The sequence below is a fragment of the Dama dama genome, chromosome 5 (assembly GCF_033118175.1).
Source record: "Dama dama isolate Ldn47 chromosome 5, ASM3311817v1, whole genome shotgun sequence".
Classification (NCBI taxonomy): domain Eukaryota; kingdom Metazoa; phylum Chordata; class Mammalia; order Artiodactyla; family Cervidae; genus Dama; species Dama dama.
In genome coordinates, this window is record NC_083685.1 from 79,294,923 (window position 1) to 79,316,849 (window position 21,927).

The window sequence follows — 21,927 nt, forward strand, 5'->3', positions numbered from 1 at the left end:
CAGTTAGAACTCAACATGGAAAAATGGACTGGTTCCAAATTGGGAAAGGGGTACATCAAGGCTGTACACTGTCATCCTGCTTATTTAACTTACGTGCAGAGTACACCATGTGAAATGCCAGGCTGGATGAAGCACAAGCTGGAATCAAGATTGCCAGGAGAAATATCAATAACCTCAGATATGCAGATGACATCACCCTTATAGCAGAAAACAAAGAACTAAAGAGCCTCTTGATGAAAGTGAAAGAGGAGAGTGAAAAAGTTGGCTTAAAACTCAACATTCAGAAAACTAAGATCATGGCATCTGGTCCCATCACTTCATGGCAAATAGATGGGGAAACAGTGGAAACAGTGGCTGACTTTATTTTTCTGGGCTCCAAAATCACTGCAGATGGTGACTGCAGCCATGAAATTCAAAGACACTTGCTCCTTGGAAGAAAAGTTATGACCAAACTAGACAGCATATTAAAAAGCAGAGACATTACTTTGCCAACAAAAGTCCATATAGTCAAAGCTATGGTTTTTCCAGTGGTCATGTATGAATGTGAGAGTTGGGCTATAAAGAAAGCTGACCACCAAAGAATTGATGCTTTTGAACTGTGGTGTTGGAGAAGACTTCTGACAGTCCCTTGGACTGCAAGGAGATCCAACCAGTCCATCCTAAAGGAAATCAGGCCTGAATATTCATTGGAAAGACTGATGCTGAAGCTGAAACTTCAATGCTGTGGCCACCTGATGTGAAGAACTGACTCATTGGAAAAGACCCTGTTGCTGGGAAAGAGTGAAGGCAGGAGGAGAAGGGGATGACAGGATGAGATGGTTGGATGGCATCATCGACTTGATGGACATGAGTTTGAACAAGCTCCAGGACTTGGTGATGGACAGGGAAGCCTAGGTTGCTACAATCCATGGGGTTGAAAAGAGTCAGACACAACTGGGCAACTGAACTGAATTGAAAGAGAGAGATGAAACTAAGTCCTGTTTTAATCAAGGAAGCTCCCACCTACATTCTCTCATTTATGTTATCTACATTTGAGTTTGTGACCCATAATATTATAAGATTTTTTTTTTTTTTTTTTTTTTGCTACAAGATAGACTTTGTGTCATTCTCAAGATTCTCTTGTTTTTGTCCAATCATATCCATTCTTGTTGCCAGGTACTTTATGACAACATGGCAGACACTGAAAGTTGCCTACCCAGCACTTCCATTCAAAATCCTTCTCTCTTGCCTGCCTCCTACCAAAACCCCAAGTATTTATGTTCCCAAACTACTTGGTAGCTAGGAATAGTCATGTGATCAATCTAGTATCAGCCAATAAGACATAGGGGAAAAGAATTATGGGGAAAGAATTCTTTTCCATGATTAAAGGCAAGAGATTCAGAAAGGAAAAGATTTTGTCCCATTCCCCTTTACTCCCCTCCAGCCTTTGAGTGAGATGTGTGAGGACATACACCATAATGAAGCATGGAGGCCATCTTGACTCATGAGGAAGAGGCCAAGGGCACCACAGACTCACTGAACCCGTGTCCTGCTATCAGTGAGCTGTGGGTCTCTGTTGGCTCATTGGCTTTCAGTCCTGATTTTTCTTAATTACCTTTTTATCCTCCTCCTTTTCTGAGCTCCCATCTCCTTTTCCCTTATTCTTCTCTTCTTACCCTCTTCACATCTTTAATGATTTTGAAGCTGGGATGGTCTGAATCAAGAACTCAGGACACACAGGACACAAGGACACAGGAAAAGTTACAAGTCCTTAACTGCCTTCTTTAAGTCTCTTCTGAAACAAAATGGGGTGTTAATAAACAGAGGAGCTTCACTGCTATGTTCATTCTCTCAGCCCTCCCATATCTCCTCCTCCCTGCTTCCAGAGGGGCCTTCGTCTATAGGCCATTCTTCTATATGATGGCCTCTACTGGCTTCTCAGGTCCTATAGGATAAAGTCTATATTATTAATCTGACTCCCTCAAAGCTCTCCAGAGCCCACTTCTGTTCTCCAGCCTTGCTGAGACACTGGTTGAGATTCCTGGAGTGTATGTTGTGCCATTAAGTCTTTGGACCTCTGTTCTCCCTGCCAGAAACACAGTTCTACCTACAAACATAAACTTCCCTTTTGTTCACATGTCACCTCCTCTGGGAAACCTTCACCTCTCTCCCAAGCATAGTTAGTTGTTCAGACCTTTAACTTTGAGCATTCTCCTAGTAGAGCTATTTCCTCCCTGAGGTGCATTTAGATGTTTCTGGATCTGTTTTCCCCATCAGCCTGTGAGTTCCTTGAGAGCAGAATGTAAGTCCTATTTTTGTACCCTCAACATTGAACAGAGAGATGTGACCCCAACTGCCTCTCACTGCTTTTTAACTCTTCAGGAAATTTAACTTCAAATTATTAATACCAAACTTAACAAAATTGGCTAAATGCCCACAATAGACCAGGTATGATCTGCCAAAACAATAACTCAAGTTGTGATCAATTTGTAAAATAGAAAAAAGAAGAGGATAAACCATCCACATTGCCACATCCCTTAACATATTTGTTGTTAAGATCTGGGTATTTACTATGGATATTTTAGAATAAAACTTTTAAAGTGGTTCCAGTGAGCCTTATTAGCTGTGGTGGCCATGGCTCTTTGCCCGCTGTTTCCATTAAAAGTTTACGGGCCCCAAGAGAGGTAGATGAGCCATCTTAGACCTCCCTTGAGTTCTGACCTTCCACTGAGGCACAGTAGTAAGTCAGTTTCCAGGAGGGATTGTCAATGAAGTTAATAACCTCTCATCTGAATACTATTTTCTGTTTTTCATCCTCTTACAGCAGCATTAGCTCATTTGTTCTCATCTGTAATCCTCATCCTGCCCATTGTTAGTTGAGGGATGGAGACACTCAGCAAGGGGTGATGGAAAGCGCATTGCTGTAGTTGTCCTTGTGTGTAAGGCCCAGCTATGCCATTTGCCAGTCATGTGACTTGAAGCAGGTTGTATCATGTTTCTAGGCCTCAGTTTCTGCATATGTGAAAGTAGAAAGTTGGATTAGGCTTAAGGCTAATTAGGCTTAAGGCTTCATGGAGCTTCAAAATTCTATGACTTTATGTCCTGTTCAAGGTTGCGTGTGGAGAAGGAAATGGCAACCCACTCCAGTGTTCTTGCCTGGAGAATCCCAGGGACAGGGGAGCCTGGTGGGCTGCCGTCTATGGGGTCGCACAGAGTCGGACACGACTGAAGTGACTTAGCAGCAGCAACAGCAGCAGCAAGGTTGCGTGGCTTGTTTGTGGCAGAACCATGGCAAGAATCCAGTTCTGGGTCCCTAGTGCCATGCTTATCTGATCACTCCACAGATAATCTGAGTTCTTCCATGAGAATTTCCTCCAGGATGACTGGGTGCTGTGGCTTCTATCTCTTTCTTCCCTGCCCATTGTTGGGGTAGAAAGACTTGACAGGAGGGAAGGAAAAGGGGAGGGGATGGAAGGATGGATTTAAGAAAAAGAACAAATCTGGGCTGTAAGGAAGCATGATCCAGGGTATTATTGGTGGAAATATTGGGTGGTAAAGTGGTCAAATCACTTTTTGGGGAAAGGAATGAAACTTTGTCACATATTCTTAATTTTGAGTAAGGCAGATTTTATTTTATTTTATTTTTTAATTAATTTATTCATTTTAATTGGAGGCTAATTACTTTACAGTATTGTAGTGCTTTTTGCCATACATTGACATGAACCAGCCATGGGTGTACATGTGTTCCCCATCCTGAACCCCCTCCCATTTCTCTCCCCATCCCATCCCTCAGGGTCATCCCAGTGCACCAGCCCTGAGCACCCTGTCTCATGCATTGAACCTGGACTGGTGAGCTATTTCACATGTGATAACATACATGTTTTAATGCTATTCTCTCAAATCACCCCACCCTTGCCTTCTCCCACAGAGTCCAAAAGACTGTTCTTTACATCTGTGTCTCCTTTGCTGTCTTGCATATAGGGTCATTGTTACTATCTGTCTAAATTCCATATATATGCATTAATATACTGTATTAGTATTTTTCTTTCTGACTTACTTCACTCTGTATAATAGGCTCCAGTTTCATCCACCTCATTAGAACTGATTCAAATGCCTTCTTTTTAATAGTTGAGTAATATTCCATTGTGTATATGTACCACAGCTTTCTATTTTTTTATTTTTATTTTTTTCCACTTATTTTTATTAGTTGGAGGCTAATTACTTTACAATATTTTAGTGGTTTTTGCCATACATTGACATGAATCAGCCATGGATTTACATGTGTTCCCCATCCCGATCCCCCCTCCCACCTCCCTCTCTACCCAATCCCTCTGGGTCTTCCCAGTGCACCAGCCCCGAGCACTTGTCTCATGCATCCAGCCTGGGCTGGTGATCTGTTTCACCCTTGATAATATACATGTTTCAATGCTGTTCTCTCGAAACATCCCACCCTCGCCTTCTCCCACAGAGTCCCAAAGTCTGTTCTGTACATCTGTGTCTCTTTTTCTGTTTTGCATATAGGGTTATTGTTACCATCTTTCTAAATTCCATATATATGTGTTAGTATACTGTATTTCTCTTTATCTTTATGGCTTACCTCACTCTGTATAATGGGCTCCAGTTTCACCCATCTCATTAGAACTGATTCAAATGAATTCTTTTTAATGGCTGAGTAATATTCCATGGTGTATATGTACCACAGCTTCCTTATCCATTCGTCTGCTGATGGGCATCTAGGTTGCTTCCATGTCCTGGCTATTATAAACAGTGCTGCGATGAACATTGGGGTGCACGTGTCTCTTTCAGATCTGGTTTCCTCGGTGTGTATGCCCAGGAGTGGGATTGCTGGGTCATATGGCAGTTCTATTTCCAGTTTTTTAAGGAATCTCCACACTGTTCTCCATAATGGCTGTACTAGTTTGCATTCCCACCAACAGTGTAAGAGGGTTCCCTTTTCTCCACACCTTCTCCAGCATTTAATGCTTGTAGACTTTTGGATAGCAGCCATCCTGACTGGTGTGTAATGGTACCTCATTGTACCACAGCTTTCTTATCCATTAGTCTGCTGATGAACATCTAGGTTGCTTCCATGTCCTGGCTATTGTAAATAGTGCTGTGATGAACACTGGGGTACACGTGTCTCTTTCAATTTGGGTTTCCTCGGTGTGTATGCCCAGGAGTGGGATTGCTGGGTCATATGGCAGTTCTATTTCCAGTCTTTTAAGGAATCTCCACACTGTTCTCCATAGTGGCTGTACTAGTTTGCATTCCCACCAAGAGTGTAAGAGGGTTCCCTTTTCTCCACACCCTCTCCAGCATTTATTGTTTGTAGACTTTTGGATAGCAGCCATTCTGACCAGCATGAAATGGTACCTCATTGTGGTTTTGATTTGCATTTCTCTGATAATGAGTGATGTTGAGCATCTTTTCATGTGTTTGTTAGCCATCTGTATGTCTTCTTTGGAGAAATGTCTGTTTAGTTCTTTGGCCCATTTTTTGATTGGGTTGTTTATTTTTCTGGAATTGAGCTGCAGGAGTTGCTTGTATATTTTTGAGATTAATTCTTTGTTAGTTGCTTCATTTGCTATTATTTTCTCCCATTCTGAAGACTGTCTTTTCACCTTGCTCATAGTTTCCTTCATTGTGCAAAAGCCTTTAAGTTTAATTAGGTCCCATTTGCTTATTTTTGCTTTTATTTCCATTACTCTGGGAGGTGGGTCATAGAGGATCCTGCTGTGATTTATGTCGGAGACTGTTTTGCCTATGTTTTCCTCTAGGAGTTTTATAGTTTCTGGTCTTACATTTAGATCTTTAATCCATTTTGAGTTTATTTTTGTGTATGGTGTTAGAAAGTGTTCTCCTTTCACTCTTTTACAAGTGGTTGGCCAGTTTTCCCAGCACTACTTGAGTGCAGATTTTAAAAGAGGGAGAAAAGAATAACACTGGTTTCATGAACAGAGACAATCTTTGAAAGATAATGTGTGACAGGGAGATAGCAGAGGCACCTATCCAAGGGCAGATGCAGAAATTTGGTGAATCTGTAAAATAGCCTTGAAGTTAAAGCAGGAATGAGCTGAGACTTTGGATAAGGAAAACTAATCCAAGGCAGTTGCCCAGAGAAGCTCAGAGCCCTCAGAGCTCTTGAGCTCCCATGAACTCCCATTCTCTACAGCAAGGAGGGACAATTAAAGCAGAAAAGAGAAGACACACACACATGCAGGCACAAGGAAATGAGACCCTGGAGAAACGGGAAGGTGGTGAGTCTAGATCATCAGACCCAGATATATTATCTCTAAAGTGAACTCTGACCACACATGAACTCAACCATGATTGTGATCTTTTGTCTCTGTTTTCAGATTGGATATTTTCTATTGCTCTGTCTTCAAGTTCACTGACTCTTCTCTCTGCCATCTCCATTAAACCCCTTCAGAGAATTTCTTTTCCATTTTTTTTATTTTTCAATTATAACATTTCCATTTAAAAAAACCAGCTTTCATGTTTTTGTTGTTGTTGTTGAGAATTGCTATCTTTCCATATGTTTCAACGGTATTCACTTTCATCACAGGGAGCCTGGTAATAATAGCTACTTCAAAGTCTTATAATTTCAGCGTCAGCATAACGTTAGAATTGGTCTTTCTTTGTTGTTGTCTTTTCCTTTTAAGTTATTGAAGTTATCCTTTTTTTTTTTTAAGTTGAAAATTTTGTGTTGTATCCTGGAAATATTATTTTTGTAAGACTTTTATTCTTGTCATCCTCCTCTGCAGAACGTTGATTTTGTTTGTTTGTTGTTTGTTTTAGCTTTCAGCCCCGTGGAGTCCTGATCTGTCTGGTGTGAGGGGTGGTTCCAATGCCAGCGGCTATTCAAAGCCTTCGCAGTACTTTTGAGTCTGCGCCGGGTGGGCGCCGCCTAGTGACCGGTCTGGGACTTGGATAGCGGTCTGCGAGCGTGCGTGCTAAGTCGCTTCAGTAGTGTCTGACTCTTTGCGACCCCACGGACAGCGCTACCCTGCCAGGCTCCACTGTCCATGGGGTTCTCCAGACAAGAACACTGGAGTGGGTTGCCATGCCCCCCTCCAGGGAACCTTCCCTACCTAGGGATGGAACCCACTATTTTTCCAGCATTGGCAGGTGGGCTCTTTACCACTGGCGCCACCTGGGAAGCCCAAATTTTATGGTATATGAATTCTATCTTGAGAGTAAACTTAGTTGATTTATATTGAGAAATTCAGTCTGACTGAAAGGACCGCAGATCAGAGGCTGGGGTGAGAGATACCTAAACAATTGTACATGTGAAAAAGGCTTCACTATAGAGTTTACACTATAGAGGGCATGACCTGGACCAGGTACTAGGACTTAGCTCACTTTTTCATTGACGGTGGTAGGAGAGGAGCCGGAGCCTTGCACTGTCCATGGTGCTGACCTCAAGGAATCTGGTTTTTGTAAACCTCCCTGGGAATTTATTTCCCTTAAGCACTCTTATCCTTCTTCATCTTAGTCCTATGATCAGTGCCCCGGAAGTGTTTTGCCCCAAGACAGTTTCTCAGTGATAATGTACATATGATGCAACAGCTCACATTCTTTTTAATAACTCCCGTTGCTCTTGCCCTCAGCAGCCTAAGCCTAGCTTTATTTCATGAATTAAGCTTGAGTTTTGTCCTCTGAGGATTGTCCTTCCCCTTAAGACCAATACGATATGTGTTTCTGGTCTGAGAGATGCCAGGAGGTAAATGGAGCTACAGGAAAACGGTGGCCTGGATGATGGGAAGCTCTAAGTCTCCCTGGCCTCTTTGGGCTGGAGGTAGGTGATGGCCCCAGGATCCTTCCCATGGACAGTTCAGCACTGAGAAGGTTCCTGCCAAAACCTACTGTAACATAATCATGGTGTGGAGGGAAGCCATGGAGACGTCTTTGGGCAAGAATGCTGGGGAATGGGATTTGGAGAACAGTTGATTTTATTTGGGACTAGGACTTTTGTCTGTACAGCTTGTGTGTTGGGTGAAATTTAGGACAGAGAGTGGGAGGGAGAGCAGTATATAGACTCCAATGGTTTCTCCTCCACCTCCCACACATGTGCTACAGCTCCTTCCCACACCAAAGAGAAAACAAACCAGGCCTTTCTCTCTTCCTTCCCACCCTCAAATGTTTCCCTTAAAAGCCTATTTTCCCCCTCCTCCTCCTACTCACTGCCTCTCCCACTCCAGGTTTTCATTTCCTCTTTACTGCTATTCCTCCATCTTTTCCTTTCTCTTACATCTTGTATTTAATAAAAACGCTTAGTGTTCCCAAGATGACCACAGAGTAGGTTCATCTCCATTTTTGGAACCACTTATTTCTCCTTCCCTTCTCTCTCTTAGTCCTGTGTAAATTAATTTCCCAAGAGCAAGACAGATGGGAGACAGGGATTGAGCAACTATGGAAAAGGGTCTGGAATCTTTACCTTACCCGACCATGCCCCTCCCTCTTGTCTCTTTACTTGATTTCCCACCTAGAATCCCTCTAAATCTCTTTCTAGGATGCAGGTGGAAGAATCATTTCCAAAGATTATTTATGAGTTAGTAGAGAATCCTGGCCATGCTGAGATGATGCTTCCAGGGTTGTAAACCTGGTGGTGCTGGGAACTTGGATGCTTGGATTCTTTTCCAGATTCCTTAAATTGAATCCCTTTGTTCAGTGGCTGCTCTCTCTCCTCTCACCTCTCACAGAGCACTCCACCCAACATCAAGCAATCAAACATTCTTTGGGGACCATCTATGAGAAAGGTCTTCTGTGCCTAAGAATTGTATGGCACTCAACATGTTAGACTTTCAGTAAAATTACAAACACACCTGAGATGGCAGAAGCATTCTAATGGAAAAATACCAGTATATGGCAATGCATGGAAAAGCTAATTATGCTTGGGAATTGAAGAGAGGTCAAGTTCAGACAGGGTGACAGGATGGGAAGGCAATCCAGGTGGGGCACTAGCCTGATGGAAGACAGTGAGGCCTGAGGAACCAAGGAGAAGATCAGGTTCTTTGAAGCCAAGGGGTTTCTTAGAGGGGAGCAAGCAAGAAGAGAGTAATAGTTAAGGGTGCGGATTTGTTCAGAGTTCTAGCTCTGTTACTTATTCTCTGTGTCACATGGGACAAATTATTTAACCTCTTTAAGCCTCAGTTTACTTATCTGTAAAGTGGGGATAATTAATAGTACTTATTATAATTTTTAAGCATGAGAATGATATATGAGAATTAAACAGGATAATGCTTATAAAATGTTTGGGATAGTGCCTAGCACATAATAAACACACAATAAATGTTTACAATTATGACTACTACTGCTACAATGAATGTTTACTGTTTTTACCACTACTAAGTGGCATTTGGGTCTGGAAAGAAAGGTAGGAGCCAGTTTGTATGGAAGCCCCTGAAAACCCACCAGAAAACTGGAAATTTCTCCTTGTAGACAATGAAGAACCATGGAAATGTTTTTGAGAAAACTTTGAAGGAGAGGGAAAATGTCTTTCAGGAAGTCAGTTTATTTATAACGTTGCACACATGCATTTCTTTGATAAAGGTATAGAAAAGTGTGATAGTTGTCAACATACTGTGGGTAAAGACAAAAATAGGTATAATAAAGCTACGCCATCGGCATTTGAGAAATCAGTGAATAGGTGGGAGAGTTGAGGATGAAGGGTTAGGGGTCAGGGACTTCCTCTGAGAGGCCAAACCATGCTATTTAAACCACTGTCTACCTAGTCTGACTTTGACACCATGTGGAGGAGCAAAGACACAAAGCTAGACTAAAGCATATTGCCCTTTGTTGGGGTGGCTCTGACAACATCCTAGGAAGTACTATTTTGCTCTTGCCTGTCTCAGGGCTTCCTGCCCTACTGTGCTAGGATAAGCCCTTTTTTACCCTGTTTCATCACATCATTTCCCTCCCAAGGTCTTGCAGGGGTCTCCGTGGCCCATGAGGATGCTTTTTCAGTGGTCCTATGCTGAGAGTCGATGTAGCCACAGAATGAACAAAATGCATGAAACAACATTTAAAAAATTTTTATTTATTTATTTTAATTAGAAGATAATTACTTTACAATATTGTGATAGTTTTTGCCATACATCACCACAAATTGATCACAGGTATACATGTGTCCCCTGCATCCTGAATCTCCCCCCACCTCCCACCCCATCCCATCCCTCTGGGTTGTCCCAGAGCACCAGCTTTGGGTGCCCTGTTTCATATATTGAATTTTCACTGGTCATCTGTTTTACATATGGTGATGTATATGTTCCTGAAACATTTTTATACAAATATTTGAGGATAAAAGTGAGTTTGAGATGAGATAAACATAGAAATATCTTGAATACTATTATACCTCACAGATAATTTTAGAGAGAAGTCTGTTTTATATTTGTCTATAGGTTGATAGAAATATTTCTACATATATTCATTAAATTCCCTTGTAAACATCAGTGCATTTGCTGCTGCTCTTTCCATATTTCAGGAGGGGGTCAGGGAGGAGAGATCTTTCTATGTTCTATTTTCTTCACAGGGTGGAGCCTCAAGGCAAAATTTCCTGAATGATTAGAGAAAAATTCTGGAAAAGTGTAATCCAAAGGAATGAATTTATTTATTTATTTGGCTGCACTGAGTCTTAGTTGTGACACAAGAATTCTCTAGTTGTGGTGCAATGATTCTCTAGTTGAGTGCCTGGGCTTAGTTGCTTTGCAGCATGTGAGATCTTAGTTTCCCAGCCAGGAATCGAACCTACATTCCCTGTATTGCAAGGCAGATTCTTAACCACTGGACCACCAGGGAAGTCCCCAAGGGGAATAGATTTAACACCAAAGAACTCAGTTTATTTTTCAAATAGATGTCTTCTAGAACTTTCACTTACTGAACTAAAGAAATGTTTCTTCCCTATTCTATATTTTCGTTCTTTCTTTATTTAGGTATCAATAACCAAACTTCAATGAAATAACATTTGTATTTGACCAATGTTTTTTTCTAGGTCAATTTAGTGATGGTTCAACAAATAAACAGCTCATTTAAAATGAATGTACAGTATTACTATACAGTAAAGAAGTATTGACATAATATTGAAGAACATTCACTTTTCAATCACATGACTACAAATCTTACCAGGTATGAGTTTGGTAATGTCCATTATGATCCTGACCACTCTGATAGCACTCTCTTGAGTATAAAATGTGAAGAGTCCTACTTCTCTGTGTCATTATAAAGACAAAATAATATCACGTCTACAAAGCCCTTGACAAAAGTGGGCATGTTATGAAAGCTCAGTAAACAGAAACAATTAGGGCTTCCCTGATAGCTCAGTTGGTAAATAGTCTACCTGCAATGCAGGAGACCCTGGTTTGACTCCTGGGTCGGGAAGATCCCCTGGAGAAGGGATAGGCTACCCACTCCAGTATTCTTGGGCTTCCCTGGTGGCTCAGCTGGTAAAGAATCTGCCTGCAATGTGGGAGACCTGGGTTGGGAAGATCCCCTGGAGAAGGGAATGGCTACCCACTCCAGTATTCTGGTCTGAAGAATTCCATGGACGGTATAGTCCATGGGGGTTGCAAAGAATAAGACACTACTGAGCAACTTTCACTGGGAGATTAATTATTGTAGATTCTTCTGTTTCTTCTGTAGTTAGGTTTTACATTATTTCCTGTTTTTCTTCTAGAAATAATAGTGAACTTTACATCTATTTACATAAGTGTTTGTTTACATTTTTGGTATTTTTACAGGCTCAAGTTCCTGAAGTCACAATAGATTTTGTATATATTAAAAACCCAGAAGTAGATTGACAAATTGCATTCTAGATAAGTGATATTAATTTATGCTTTTACCACTAGGGTGTGAGAAAGCCTATCTCAATAAGCCTTTATAAGTGGATTTTTTAAAATGTTGATTTGAATTTAGATTTCTTTGATTGATAGAGAATCCTCATTATTTATTTTTAATATATTGGTCAGTGACATTTCACCCTTTTTTTTGTTTTTCCTTTTTCTAGTAGAGTATTATTTATAAATGTATATATTTTAAATGTTCTTGACCATTGTGATTTCCTATTTGTATTTATTAGTCAAATATCATTTACCAGTTTTCTTGTCTTTTTGGATGCCTGAGGTCTTCTGTTGGCATTCAGTAGCTGTTCTGTGTGAATCGTTCCACTTGTAGATATGTTTTCAATATTTTTGTGGGAGAAGATGAACTCCACATCCTACTCCTCCACCATCTTGATCCCCTCTCTCCCCTATCCTATTTTTCTTTAATATTTTGGTCTTACAAAGCTTTACAAGCCACAAAATTTGACTTCCAAAGATTATCTAGAGATATGTGTTTAATAGAAAATTCACAAAAGTTTTAAAATATAACACAGGAGGATTTAAGATTTTACACTTGTCCTGGGCTGCTTGGAGTTATCCCACAGATGGCTCCATGACAACAAACACCACTTGAGAACTATTTACATGGGAAGGTTTGAGAAACTCTAATCATATCAGCTTCACTATGGCCAAAATCAACTGCTTATTTTTCTTTACATTTTCCTCTGAATTTGTACACGTCAATTTCTTCTAGTACACATCTCTCTTTCTTTAGCAAATGAACCATGGGAAGCCCATCAAATGTTCACCATGAAGAACATCTACCTGTTTATCTAACTTCATTAATCATTAATCTCAATATCTTCTCAGGATTTATGCACCTAGATTGATTATGTTTGTGGTCATAGGTACTTGGTGACATGTGTATCAATCCATTGATTGGTTCAACTATATTTGTGAAGCCTGTGGTTCACAGACACAGCAAGTATGAATCAGACATGACCCATGGACAAGGACAGCATTATACAATTAATGTAATGTATTAATGCTTGTAATACAATGTAGGGTGTGGTTAGGGAGATGAGTGTGAAAGCCTTGAAATATATATTTATCTCCTTGAAAGGCTCTTCTAAATTCTACTTGGGGAGTGGTACTCAACAGTGACTTTGATCAACTGAATCCTGACTCTCTAAAGGAGAATGATTGAATTGTTACAGTTTTCATTTTGCATGGTTTCTCTCTAGGCATGTGGGGAAGGTCCCATGGAAACATAGAATATCATACAAGTGTCAGAGTTTGTCCTCTTGGGGTTCTCACAGATGGAGGAGTTCCAGAAATCCCTGTTTATGGTGTTCCCATTTGTCTATGTCATCACCATTGTGGGAACCCTCTTCATCATGGTCACAGTGACTACTGACTCTCAGCTCCACATAACCATGTATCTTCTTCTCTGAAATCAGTCTGTCATAGACATCTGCTATTCTACAGTCACTTTCCCAAAGATGCTGGTGGACTTCTTGCATGACACCAAGACCATCCCCTACCAGGGCTGCATGACCCAGATCTTCTTCCACTCTCTGGGAGGTGGGACTGTCTTCTTCCTCCCAGTGTTAGCCTGTGGCCACTACATAGCCATCTCCCAGCCCCTCCATTATGTCACCATCATGAACTCTCAAATGTGTGTGGGTCTAGAGGTGGCTGCCTGGGTACGGGGCTTTGTCCACTCCATTGTCCAGCTGGCTCTGATGCTCACATTACCTTTCTGTGGCCCCAGCATCCTAGATAACGTCTACTGTGACATTCCACAAGTGCTGAGACTTGCCTGCATGGCCACCTCCCTCCTGGAGTTCCTTATGATCTCCGACAGCGGGATGCTGGTCCTCATCTCGTCCCTCCTCCTTCTGATCTCTTACACTGTCATCCTGGCGATGCTGAGGTCCCACTCTGGGCAGGCGAGGAGGAAGGCAGCTTCCACTTGCACCACTCACATCATTGTCGTGTCTCTGAGCTTTATTCCCTATATCTATTATCTATGCCTGACCCTTCACTCCCTTCTCCATGGACAAAGCTGCATCCATCAGCTACAGAGTCTTGACCCCTGTGCTCAACCTCATGATCTACACCCTGAGGAACCAGGAGATGCAGGCAACCATGGAGAGATAAGGCAAGTGCCTAGTGATTTCCAGCAAGGAGTGAATTTAAAATAGGTAATTTAAATGACAAATCTCTCTGAACCTTTGTTTTCCCATGTAAAAAGTGGAGGAAAGTCTTTTTGGAGTGCAGCAGTTGAGATTAAACTAATATTTCTACGTACCTACTCCTGTGTCAGATATTATGTTAGGCACTTCTGTACTTTTGTCTCATTCTCACAAAACTGACAGTGAATATGCTATTGTCATATTCAGCAGTTTAATAAGCCAGAAAACTAGGAGAGAAGTGACTTGCTCAACAATGAAGAGCAAGTGAGAGGCAGAGCTTGGCTAGGAGATGGTTCCTCTGACTCCAAGTTTCGAGGCAGGAGGTATGGATGGAATTTGAAATTCAGAGTCTCAATTAATCACAAGGGAAAGCATAGAGAGTTCCTCATCTCTGGATGAATATATGTCATGAATGCTCAACACTTTCATTCTTTTTTTTTTGTAGCCTCCATTAGGATTTTAGTCATATTGGGCAGGCCAAAATATTAGTTGGATTTTTATATCCCCTCCCTCTTGCACCTCCTTCCCACCCACTCCCATCCCACCCCTCTAGGTCACAGAGCACTGAGCTGAGCTCCCTGTGCTACCCAGCTGCTTCACACTAGCTATCTATTTACACACAATAGTGTGTATATGTCAATTCTACTCTTCCAGTTCTTCTGCCCCCCTCCCCCGTTGTGTCCACATGTCTATTCTCTATTCTGTGTCTCCATACCTGCCCTGTAAACAGGCTCATCTGTACTATCTTTCTAGATTCCACATATATGCATTAATGTATGACATTTGTTTTTCTCTTCCTGACTTACTTTACTCTGTATAACAGACTTTGTGTCCACCCATTCACATCATTACAAATGACCCAATTTCATTCCTTTTTATGGCTCAGTAATATTCCATTGCATATATATACATTATGGCACCATTTTTGTAAGGCTCAAAAACAAACCAAGTACTGCTTAAATATATACAGATAAACCATTTTTAAATGGTGCAATGATGAACACAAGTTTTAGAATTTTCCTTATCATAGGCCAACCAATCAGGGGGAAACATCTAGGTCATTTCAAAGCTTTTGGTCTGGTTTTTAAGAGATGGTTCTCAGATGTGTCTTTTGTAATTATGTTTGATAACCAACATAGACACTGGCTATATTTTTTTCCCCATTATATAGAAAGTATTTTGTTAAATGTTTTAGACACAAACCAAGAAAAAGTTAGTTTCTATAACATCTTATCAAATGAGCTTTTTGGCTAATCCAATAGATTTTGGTTTTACAATACTAGGCAAAGGAAGTGTTCCCCAAGCCAAACACAATATCCATTTCCCTAAAATATTCAGGTAAAGGAGGCACAACTTCTTTATACAAAACCCATTTAAACTTTCCAACTTTAATAATCCTATCAGTCCTTACATTTTGATGTTCTCTCAATCTAATTATAGCCTGCATTTTCCTCTCAACTCTGGAACAATCACATTTCTTTCTGCTCCCTGCTCTCTGCCTCCTTCCTCACTGTGGTATTTTGGAAGTGGTCTCACTTTTAACATTTTCTAACTATTTCCCATATGAGTACTTTCCTTTTGGATTTTTTCCTTTTCTACAAAAACTCCTTGGGTAATCTGAAAGCTCTTCTAGTTTCCCAACCTAATCTTCACATCACTTGCATAATATGGCTGAGAGGAGGATCCTGTAGTATGGTTGAGGAGCCAAGGCCAGAGAGGACAAAGCCATGTCTACTAGTGGTCCAGATTTGAGATATGGGTTCAATCCAAGGCTGCCACCTTACAGGTTTTTGCCTTTCTCTTTGACTTCCTGCCTTGGAATGAGGGCTCCTTGAGGGTGGGGCCATGCTTTATTCACTTTTAAATTTGCTCAACACATTGAACAGTATCTTATTCAGAGAGGCATTTCTACTTTTTCTTGCACCCTGTTATTTCCCTATCAAGTGCAAATCTACTTTTCATTTATCGTTCTATAGCTTATATATATTTATTCTATCTCCTTTGAGGTATCGTTCCTTTGTGAGAGCCTTGGGCAATGTATAATGTTGATCTGAAGTTAAGAAGATAATGCAGAGCTTTTTTGTTTCTGCTTCCCTCCCAGCAACCATCCCATCCAGGAAATAAAAGTTACAGGCTCTTCAAGCCATCATGGCAGCTCTGAGTTCATTCTTTCTCCACCTCTACCTCCCTGCCCCATTTCACACATTTTCCCCATTCATGCTGGGTGTTTGGAGATGAGGGGAGAGAAAATGGACTGTGTCATGTTTAATCTGAGTGCCCCTCAGAACAGCGTTTTCCCTTCTACACTAAAGTCCTTCAACTATCTGACAATACTTTTCTCATCCTTTAATTTTTTTCTTCTCCAGATGCAGCATCTACATTCCTTTAATTGTTCCTATTGTGACAAATTTCCTGATTCCATTGCCCTGGCTATCTCCTCTGTTGTTCAGTTGCTCAGTCCTGTCCAACTCCTTGTGACCCCATGGACTGCAGCACACCAGGCTTCCCTGTCCTTCACTGTCTCCCAGAGTTGCTCACTCTCATGCCCACTGAGTGGTGGTGTCCTCCAACCACCTCTTCCTCTGCCATCCCTTCTCCTTTTGTCTTTGATCTTTCCCAGCATCAGAGTCTTTTCCAATGAGTCAACTCTTCACATCAGTGGCCAAATTATTGGAACTTCAGCTTCAGCACTGTCCATCCAATGAATATTTAGGGTTGATTTCCTTTAGGATTGACTAGTTTGATCTCCTTGCAGTCCAAGGGACTCTCAAGAGTCTTCTTCAGCACCACAGTTCAAAAGCATCAACTCTTTGGCACTCAGCCTTCTTTATGGTCCAGTTCTCACATCTGTACATGATTACTGGGAAAGCCATAGCTTTGACTAGCCAGACCTTTGTTAGCAAAATGATGTCTCTGCTTTGTAATATGCTATCTAGGTTTGTCATAGTTTTCCTTTCAAGGACCAGGCATTTTTAATTTCATGGCTGCAGTTACCATCTGCAGTGATTTTGGGACCTAAGAAAACAAACTCTGTCTTGAAGAGTACAGTGGGACAATTATAGGCTATGAGGCTATGGGACTCAGATACCCCCAGGTCTTCCTCCTCTTGTGTTGGTTTAGTCACTAAGTTGTGTCAGACTCTTGTGACCCCGTGGACTGTAGCCTGCCAGTTTCCTCTGTCCATGGGATTTCCCAGTCAAGAATACTGGAGTGGGTTGCCATTTCCTTTTCCAGGGGATCTTCCCAACACAGGGTTTGAATCCTTTGCAGGTGGATTCCTTACTGACTGAGCCACCAAGAAAGCCCCCTGTAGATCATTCAACCTCAACATTTTTAGCTGCAAAATTTACATACTGTTCACCTAACAGCGTGGTGTGTACCAATGAGGTAAATGTAAAACACCCAGCAGAGCACTTAACACATATTAATAGTAAGTGTTCAGTTAATATTAGTTTTTCACACACTCCCATTCACACTCCCATTTAAAAAACTCCCATCAGTATTTTAATATTAAGCCAAGATAGTTAGGCATCTAGTTCCTCAGGATCTGAACAATCAAGTCAAGAACTTCCTTTCAGTTATTTTGTTTACATGACTAGTGAAAGCAGCTCTCTTAAAAGTTGCTGAGAGAAGGCTACATATGATTCAACTTGAATGATTATGGTCCAGAGAATAATTCACTTGTTCTCTCCTCATTGGGTTTCTGTGGTGGCTCAGTGGTATAGAATTCACTTGCCAGTGGATTCGAATCCCTGGGTCAGGAATGTCCTTGGAGAAAGAAATGGCAACCCACTCCAGTATTCTTGCCTGGGAAATCCCATGGACAGAGGAGCCTGGCAGGCTATAGTCCATGAGATCGAAAAGGGTCAAACATGTCTTAGGAACTTAACAACAACAAACAGCCTCATTAATCCCTTGATCTTGCCATTCCACTTGTACTAATAATCAAGCTTAGGGGTAATTTAAATGTAAGGAGAGAAATAACCTCAGTAATTTTACCTATGAAGTTTACTTCACATACAATCCATTAAAAGTGTTGTATTAGTCAGAATTCCACCAGAGAAGCAGGACTAGTATGATATGGAAATGTTGGGGAGTGAGACATTTTACTTTATTAAGTTATTCTCGCTGGTCTAAGAATGAGAATGACATGAGACAGATTAAGAGAAGAAAATAAAGGTTTGAGAACATGTATACATGGGAGAGATCCAGGCAAACTGAGTATCTCAACAAAATGGCTGGAACTCTCACTTAAATACTATCATCAGCTAAAGACAAAAGAAGGTGTTGGAGGAAGGGGTATGGGACTCTGAAAGGGAGAAAGACAGTTTGCACGGAGATGGAAAAGAAAGTGTTTGGTAAATAAATGCTTGCTAGGCCATGTGGAGAAAATGGAGCACAGAGTGGACACTATCTAGGCCTGCCCCCCCCCCCTCAATATTTAGCCCACATTATTTGCAGGTGTTTCTGGTGATATCTCCATTCAGGGAACACGTCCTCCATCTAAATTTGTTTTGAAATTAAAGAGGAAGGTCAAAGTTTCTTCTTGAGTCTTTTGGGTTTATTGTTTTCACCTCAAAATAATCCACATGATGAGGAGACAGAGAGAGATAGAGATAGGAGACAGAGAGAGAGAAAGAGAGAGAGAGAGAGAGAGAGAGAGAGAGAGAGAGAGAGAGAGAGAGAGAGAGAGAGAGAGAGAGAGAGAGAGATTCATTGCAAGGAACTCCTTCCTGATTGTGAGACTGGTGAGGTAAGCATGAAATCTGTAGAGCAGGCCAACAGGAAGAGCAGGCTGAAACTCTTAGCTATGAAGCTGCAGTCCAGGATTTCATCTTTCTCAAGGAAACCTTGGTCCTTCTCTTAAGGTCTTTTAACTTATCAAATCAGCTACATGCAGATTAGCTAGAATGATTTTCTTTACTTAAAATTACCTGATTATAAAAAAAGTAAAAATAGAGAATAAGGGAGGAATAGGTGGACATGGAGCACTTCTCTTTCCATGGATGCATCAGGACTACACCTTCAGACACAGAAGTGCATGCAGAACACCAGCTGAGAGCAGACAGGAGTACCTGAGCAGCAGAAAAGAATATATAGAACCATGCAAAACTAGGTAGGATGAAGGAACCAGGCAGAAAAACAGGAGTGTTAGTAGGACTCGACCTGACCTTGGCAGGTGGGAGAACTCTGATCCCCACATCGGGGCAATTGTCTGAGTCAGAGGAGAAACATTTAAGGCTAAGAGTGAAACAGCTCATCTGCAGCAAACTAAAGGGAATGAGAATCAGAGAGTCCTTGCTGCAGCCATACATACTCTGGATAGGGATGCAGGTCCCCTGGAAGATGCAGTGGCTGGGAGCTGGAGTTGAGGGATTGTAGAGCAATCCCAGGGCGAGGGCTGCTGTTGACTGCAGAGAGATGGATTGAAGGGATGTGAGGGAGGAGACTGTGGTGGGGAATGCCTGTGGAGGAAAGTCAGGCAGCCACTGAAGCAAGGAGATACTGCTGAGTCACACGTAGTGGGGGGAGCCATCACCATAGCCTCTCTCTCCCCACACTCCAGCTATGGCACCTGAACAATAGAGGCTGGCCAATCAAACACCTGACACAGAGAACTACAGAGAAGGACCCCACCCAGGATGCCCCTTTAAGTGCCTGATGCACCTATCAACAAAGAAGGACCCCACCCAGGGTGCCCCTTTAAGTGCCTGATGTGCCTATCTGCAGAGAAGGACCCCACCCAGGGTGCCCCTTTAAGTGCCTGATGTGCCTATCTGCAGAGAAGGACCCCACCCAGGGTGCCCCTTTAAGTGCCTGATGCGCCTATCTACAGAGAAGGACCCCACCCAGGGTGCCCCTTTAAGTGCCTGATGTACCTATCTACAGAGAAGGGAGCCCTCTAAGTGTCTGAACAGGCAGAGCTACAGAAAAAGACTGGCCAAAGAGACCTTCTGATCGCCAGCTACAAGAGACCCAAAAAAAAGACTCTGAGAAAGTCATAAGTCCTTCAGTGGAGGCAGTCCTTGGGCCTGCCAGGGTTCCCAAAAGCCAAGCAGCTGCACCACCTTCACGCTCAACTCTCACTGGGGCAGAGCTGCCACAGGCAAAAAATGTCTTCCGTCTATACGGGCAGGGTCACTTTGGTAGTGTCCAACTCTTTGCGACCCTGTAGACTGTGGCCAGTTAGGCTTCTCTGTCAGGGAGGGGGATTCTCCAGACAAGAATACAGGAGTGTATTGGCCAATACTGGTTACCATACCCTTCTAGAGCACTTTATCCCCTTCTTCCCTAGCCACCAACTCCCCTGAGTACCTGGTGCTGCCAGAACCCCTGTGACCCAAGCAGCTGCACCACCTCCACACCTGGCCCTCACAGGAGCAAACCCAAGTCCTCCAGGGCAGCCTCAGGAGCTAAACCCTAGTGGACGACCCACATGCAGAGGTGGAAATAAAACCACAATGGAAACCCAGGGGCAGTGTGGCTAAGGAAGAAGACCCAAAATCTTCCCACCAGTTGTACAAGCTGCAGATTAAATCCAGATGATCAACTAGGCAGACTGTGTCTATGGAATATATAAAAGGACATTGAGAGCTTCCACAAAAGAAAGCACACTAGTTAACTGTGGACGTTGGAGGCAAGGATACACAGGAGAAGGACCATATTAGAATCTGAACTGCCCCCACAGCAGGTCCAGAGATCAGCACAGTGTTGGAGGGCATCCTAGGGAGGTGAGGTGGACTGTGACACCCAGTGAGGGAAAGATCTCTGACAGCAGTGACTCAAGAAAAACTTATTAGTCTTATGTTTTGACTTGTTCTGTAGATTCTTTTGGATTTTTTTCCTCCCTCTGCTGTAGTTGTCGATTTTATTGACACTATGAAATCTAATTAAGCTTTTGAGCATTTTTTTTCTTTTTTCTCAGCCACATTTTTTACTGTTGGTATGAACCTCCGCCTCTACATTGGGCTTTTGCAATTCTGTGGAGTTTCCTATTTTTTTTTTTTTCTCTCTCTTTTCTCTTTTTTTTAAATTTTAATTTTTTAAACCTATTATATCTTTTCTACATTTATTCCTTTGTTTACCTTTCCTACTGTTCTTTTCTCCTTGCAATTAATCTTTGATGTATATAAATCTTCTTTTTTCTTTAATTAATTAATTAATTTTAATTAGAGGCTAATTATTTTACAATATTATAGTGGTTTTTGACATACATTGACATGAATCAGCCATGGGTGTACATGTGTTCCCCATACTGAGCCCCCCTCCATCTCCCTCCCCATCCCATCCCTCAGGGTCATCCCAGTGCACCAGCCCTGAGCACCCTGTCTCATGCATTGAACCTGGACTGGTGATCTGGTTCACATATGGTAATATACATGTTTCAATGCTATTCTCTCAAATCATCCCACCCTTGCCTTCTCCCACAGAGTCCAAAAGTCTCTACATCTGTGTCTCTTTTGCTGTCTCACATATAGGATCATTGTTACCATCTTTCTAAATTCCATATGTATGCATTAATATACTGTATTGGTGTTTTTGTTTCTGACTTACTTCACTTTGTATAATAGGCTCCAGTTTCATCCACCTCATTAGAACTGATTCAAATGCCTTCTTTTTAATAGCTGAGTAATATTCCATTGTGTATATGTATCACAGCTTTCTTATCCATTCGTCTGCTGATGGACATCCAGGTTGCTTCCACATCCTGGCTATTATAAACAGTGCTGTGATGAACATTGGGGTACACGTGTCTCTGTCAATTCTGGTTGATGAAGAAGATTTATATACATTAAAGATTAACTGTAAGGGGAAAAGAACAGTAGGGAAGGGAAACAAAGGAATAAATGTAGAAAAACTATAGTAGGTTTAAAAAATTAAAAACTAAAATTATAAAAAAGATAAAAGTAAAGAAAAAATGGAAGAAGAAAGAA

The 21,927-nt window shown here is 41.7% G+C and overlaps 1 protein-coding gene and 1 pseudogene across 1 annotated transcript in view; both read left to right on the forward strand.

Annotated features, from left to right (window-relative positions):
- Positions 1-21,927, forward strand: part of DYNLL2 (dynein light chain LC8-type 2) — an 86,291-nt gene that overhangs the window by 43,618 nt on the left and 20,746 nt on the right. The gene's annotated exons all lie outside the window — the stretch shown is intronic.
- On the forward strand, positions 13,058-14,116 carry LOC133055852 (olfactory receptor 4D1-like; annotated as a pseudogene).